We start from the raw sequence: 6,000 nt of genomic DNA, 5'->3' as shown, positions 1-6,000 counted from the left end.
AGATGAGCGCCACAACCCCAGAGTCGTTCGCGACTGGCCTTTACTGTCAGGTGTCCTTTACCTTTACCTTTACTATGTTGGGTTTGGGGTTCACTTCACTGAGGTTAAGGATCCTCATCTCAACATTATTGGGGGGGGGCTGTTCAAGTTTGGTTCACCCACTTTAAAGAGCATCTTCATCCCTGTAGTAAATTAGATAGATTTGGAAGAGAACTGTTTAACACAAAGAAGCAGCAAATTGGTTTTAAAATTGCCCTGTTATTCTTAGTCTGGTATGCATATGCTTATTCCAACAGAAAATCAAAAGTTGCCAGTTGTGCTTTGAACTGTCACAGGGGAAATAAAGTTTGGGAGAAGGATGACGTGCTACCTCTCTCTCTACTTCTGTTTCTCTCTGTACTGGGCCTGTTAATTAATCCCCCTAGGTATGTGGATGTGGGGGCGTTTTGCTATTATTTTAAATCATTCCAAAATTCAGCCAACTTTCATTCTCTGTGCATGCTTATTCTATCCTCACTTTATATGGACAGCTTGTATTTGTTTATAAGTTCTGTGTTTGCTCACATGTTGCCAACCGAATAGATTCTTGGGTTGTATCTACATGACAGTCTCTTCTTCCCCTCTTCCCAGAGGCCCAAAGCAAGGGATCTTGGTGGGTTTAATGCTCTCTAAAGATATCTCAGCATATCACCTGTGTCTTACATCACAATGATCTAATGTCAGTTTACAGTATGAATACATCCATTGTGATGTAAGTTTGCAGTATGGATACACCCATTGTGATGTGACACATCGAACAGCATCCCAGGAGGTCTGATTAAGTGCAAGGAGACCAAGTAGCAGGTGAGAAGGAAAGTGGTTCTCAGGCCATTTGGACTCGGGAACTGTTGTCTTCCATAGGTGGGAGATCTGCTGTTCTTCATATTCCTTGTTATTCTTCAGGAGCTATGTTTACAACCTCAAAGTCCTATCAACCCTGATTTAGATGAGATTTGTGGTCATCAGGTCAACAAAGATTCAGCATGGTAGGTAACATTTTATTGAACTTGTACCCCCACACAGACCTTCATCCCCAACCATAAAGAGGAAGATTCTTGTTTCTTTGTTAAGTCAGGAAACAGAGAAAAGCAGTGGCTACATAGCACTATTAATGAATTTGTTTAAAGCTCAGTAAAAAGTAACCCTGTGCGTGCGCGCATTTAAAAGGTGAATTAGTATCAAGCCATTTCCAAGGTTGGCAGCCATAGTGACGATTGCTGAATGTGTAAGTCAGGCACTTAAAGATCTTATGTTACAGGTTGGAACCACAAGAGGTTTTGATTTATTTAATAACACAAAGAAAAAGATCAGACGAGCAGAGATAAACAGGCACGCATGTTTTTTATTATTTCTGCCCTCCAGAATTAAATTTATTATTTCCAATCAACAGCGACAGTTGGTTTTTATTCCCTTTCATATTCCTGTAGCCTCCAAAAATAACATAGCTAAGCCATGCTGACACATAGTTTAAATAAACAGTGCTATTGAAGATTTTTTTTCTTTAAAAAACAAAACAAGAAAACGAGCAGCTGAGAATGTTACAGTACCTGTCAACCTGAATTTTATCTTTAGTTATAGTTTTACTTTAAATTACTATAATTGTGTTTTATGTTCACTTTAAATGTTCACACTTCATTTAATTATTATTATTTAATACTTATTATGTAACTGTGATTGTAATCCGAATGCCTACTATAACAGCCGAATGGTTTTCAAAAGATTTGATAATATGGTAAGTTGAACTTAAACCTTTTGTCCTAGTAAACTCTTGTGTGTTGATGTTTCCCTATGAAGCCACAAGACCGTAGGAGAAATTTGTCAATGGACAGATGCCAACCATACATGTAGTTGTCTCATTGTTGATGGAATATACCGTATTTTTCTATAGGATGTACCCGACCATAGGACGCACCTTGTTTTAGAGGGGGAGAACAAGAAAAAAAAAATCTCCCCCTCTCTGCTCAGCGCCCCTTCAGCGAAGCGGCAGGAGAAACGGAGCCCCTTCCATTTCTCCTCCCGCTTTGCTGAAGGGGCGCTGCACAAAGAGGGAAAGCTGTGCAGCGGCTCTCCAGCGAAGCGAAGCCAGGCGAGCGAGAGGGATCTCAACCTGACCTACCTAACAGGGTTGTTGTGGGGAAGAAATGAAGAGCGAGAGAACCAGACAGGCCACCTTGAGCTCCTTCGAGAAAGATATGAATGCAAATAAAGATACTACAGGAGCAAAAGGGGATGGGAATCTGGCAAAGTGATCTGTGCAGGGGCATCACATGGGTGGACCCCATGTGAGGTCGATTTCCCTACTAAGTACAGTGGTACCTCGGGTTACAGACACTTCAGGTTACAGACGCTTTAGGTTACAGACTCCGCTAACCCAGAAATAGTACCTCGGGTTAAGAACTTTGCTTCAGGATGAGAACAGAAATTGTGTGGCGGCAGCGGGAGGCCCCAGTAGCTAAAGTGGTACCTCAGGTTAAGACATGTTTCAGGTTAAGAACGGACCTCCAGAATGAATTAAGTTCTTAACCCGAGGTACCACTGTACAGAAGTTAGTCTACTAAGTACCATCCATTATCAGGAAAGATATGAGCTGCGTCTTTGGCCTATTCCCTCTTGTGCTTTGACTGAGCTAGGAGAAGAATATAATAGTCACCCAAAACTTTGCCCCCAAACTGTTGTACTGTAGAAGGCAGAATGCCACCAAGCCTTCCATTGATTTTTGCTTTTCCTTCAGGAATTGTGCTGGTATATCCATTTCATATGTTATCTGAAATATACTCAGAGTTGACAGTGGATTTCATGCTCTTTATTCAACTCATAGTGGTGAGGAGGAATGAAAGTTCCCCCAAAGTATCTGCTTTATATACATTATTTACACAATGGGCTGCACATGATTGGCTAATTCCAGAATTCAACTGTAGGCCAATCAGATTGTGGATTCACTTCCATATGGAGCTGGATTGGGTGGCTCCTGCAGACCAATCATACTGCTGCATTGTTCTAGGACCAATCAGACTGCTGCATTCTGAATCCTATTGTTCTAGGACCAATCAGACTGCTGCATTTTGGATCCTATTGTTCTAGGACCAATCAGACTGCTGCATTTTGGATCCTATTCAACTCAGTACATAACACTATCTGTATGCAATGAGCAGGGTATACAGCAGGAGTTGGAAATGTGCAGTCTTCCAAACGTTTTGGGACTCCAACTCCCATCAGCCCGTCAGCATAGCCAATGGCCACGGGTGATCATCGGAGGCCAGCAACATCTGGAGAGCCACAAGTTTCCCATCCCTGTTGCAAGGGCTAGTCACAGCATCTCCCTTCCTACTCCTACACATTCCCAAAACCAAGAATCATCTTGTGGGCACGCTGAGAATCAGAGGGCGGCTTGGCGTACCTGTATCTGATGCATGAGACCACAAATCCTTCCCTCTCTTGAGGGGAGGTGATTTGTGGGGGCATTCTCAGCAACAAATATAGTAGCATGAAAATTGAGCGCTGGACTGTCAGACGTCCTGCGGTTAGATGTTTCATACACACAGCCGTTCTTGCTAATGTCAGTGGGTGGAAATAAAGGAGAACTCCAGCCTCAAGCATTTTCATCTCTCTCTCCCCCCCCCCCTTTTCTGGCTTGGCCCTAGTACAGAGCTAGAGTTGCAAAAGCAAGGGGCAGAGCAAGATCACATTTTACATTGCCATGCTGTGGTTCGTGCACTGGAAGTGGGTGTTAAGACAACTGGGAGCTATAAAGAATGCTATTCTGGCTGATCCAGGGGAGCAGGCTGAAACGTTTTGGTCATGTTGAGAAGGCGACTAGCTGAAGAAAGCATTTTGTGCTGGCAGGATATCAGGCAAGGGACCCTTTCATGTAGAGAAGGAGCAGCTCCGAACAGACATGTCCTCCAGGCCTTTTAAAGCTGCTGGAAAGGATCAAATTTTTTGCTTTTGGTAACAAGTGAGAGACGACTCCTCTGCCTGCCCCCGCTGAGCTGCAATTGCTGGTTTTGTTCTCTTCGTTTCATTGTCTTTCTAGCCTGCCCTGTCTCCAGTGAGTTCCAATTTAAAATGAATGCAAAAAGTATCCAACAAAATTTGACGGAGCTAAACCGTATGTTTAACAAAAACACCTCAACCTCACACTCATCCCAAGGCCAACCCAAGTATGGCCACACCAGCACCCCTTGTGTTATTTCTCAGTGTTTGAGGCAGAGCCCCTATCTTCAAACATCCTGTATATATGCAAGGAGGTGATCAACCTGTGTCTGGGTCATAGCTTCTTCGGACTGAAAATGGAGGCTCCCAGGAGTTAGTGCTCCTCCACAGAAATATAAGAAATTAATCCTTCAATTCATTTTGGTCTGTGCATACACCAGAGGGTGTTGCCCTGACAGGGATGATCTCAACCCTATGCAAGGGCCATGCGGCTAAGGACAAATTAGGAACTAGAGTGGTACCTCAGGTTAAGTACTTAATTTGTTCTGGAGGTCCGTTCTTAACCTGAAACTGTTCTTAACCTGAGGTACCACTTTAGCTAATGGGGCCTCCTGCTGCTGCTGTGCTGCCGCTGCACGATTTCTGTTCTCATCCTGAAGCAAAGTTCTTAATCCGAGGTAATATTTCTGGGTTAGCGGAGTCTGTAACCTGAAGCGTATGTAACCTGAAGCGTATGTAACCTGAGGTACCACTGTACAGTCTGTGTGAAGCTAGTTTGAGAAACAATGCATTGGACAGTGGTATATTGTAACAAAAGGATACACACACATTTTGGATAATGTCATGTGGACACTTTAAAAACTCAGCCGCGTCTGCCTGCTCAGTCTGCTGTTGATGGGCGACTTCAAGGCCTCTGCTCTCCTTGCTTATCTTTCCACTGGACTTGGGCCTGGCAGTTCTTCAAACAGAGGTCTGTCTTCTGTTAAGTAGGACATATAGCCATTGTAGACAGCTGTGCTGCTTAGAACACCACATTGTCGTAGCTACTTGTGAGCAAATGACTTAATGAGCTGATGCAGCAATGCCCTTTATAGGGCCTGTCCAAACACTTGAGGGGGCGACTGTGGAAAGTTTGCATTAGAGAAAGGCAACTGACCTTAATCGCTCTGCAAAGGAACCCAGAAATAGATAGATTCTTTATTGTCATTACACAAGTGCAACATTGCACAAGTGCAACGAAATTGGATGCCATCCCTTAAAAACAACAAAAGCAAAACAACAACAACAACCAAACAAACCACATTCCAGCCACACCCACACCCACACCCATCAAACTCCCAGGTCACACTATCGAGTTACTGCATTTAAGAAGGCCACAGCTCTTGGATAGAAACTATTTTTCAGTCTATTTGTCCTTGACTTGATGTTTCTGTATCTCCTGCCAGAAGGCAGTAGTACAAACAGACTGTGTCCCGGGTGAGATGCATCCTGCAGGATATTGTTTGCTTTCCTAAGACAACGGGAACCGTACAGTTCTTCCAAAGATGGGAGGGGATGACCAATAATCCTTTGGGCTGTGGTTATGACCTTCTGGAGCACCTTCCTCTTCCTAGCTGTACAGCTGGAGAACCAGTGTATATACAGTGGTTATATACAGTGTATATACAGAGAATACAGTGCATATCACAAATAGGTCTTGCGATGAAGTGGGGGTTGTAGCAGGGACATCCCTCTCTTTCTCTCTCTGACACACGCAAACAGCAGGCAGACATTATGGCCTCTTTTTCATGGGTAGAGTCGTCATAGCGATCCATAGTTAAAAGTAGAAGTCAGAAAATGTGTCCTGTTCAGAATATGGCAACAGTATACAACCAGTTTTTTATACAGTCATACCTCGGGATGAATACACTTCATCTTAAATATTTTCGGGTTGCACTCTGCGGCGACTTGGAAGTAATGGAGTGTGTTATTTCCGGGTTTCGCTGCTCGCGCATGCGCAGACGCTCAAAATGACATCATGCGCATGTG

The 6,000-nt window shown here is 43.7% G+C and overlaps 1 protein-coding gene across 1 annotated transcript in view; it reads left to right on the top strand.

Moving 5' to 3' along the window:
- The first annotated feature begins 865 nt into the window (after positions 1-865).
- TASP1 (taspase 1) overlaps positions 866-6,000 on the top strand; it is a 62,857-nt gene continuing 57,722 nt past the window's right edge. The window contains exon 1 of the mRNA XM_081857273.1: positions 866-1,025. The gene's annotated coding sequence lies outside the window, so the exon portion shown is untranslated. The remainder of the gene's footprint in view (positions 1,026-6,000) is intronic.

This window comes from Podarcis erhardii (genome assembly GCF_964252035.2).
Source record: "Podarcis erhardii genome assembly, chromosome: 3".
NCBI lineage: Eukaryota > Metazoa > Chordata > Lepidosauria > Squamata > Lacertidae > Podarcis > Podarcis erhardii.
This window is presented reverse-complemented; position numbering and strand designations above follow the sequence as displayed.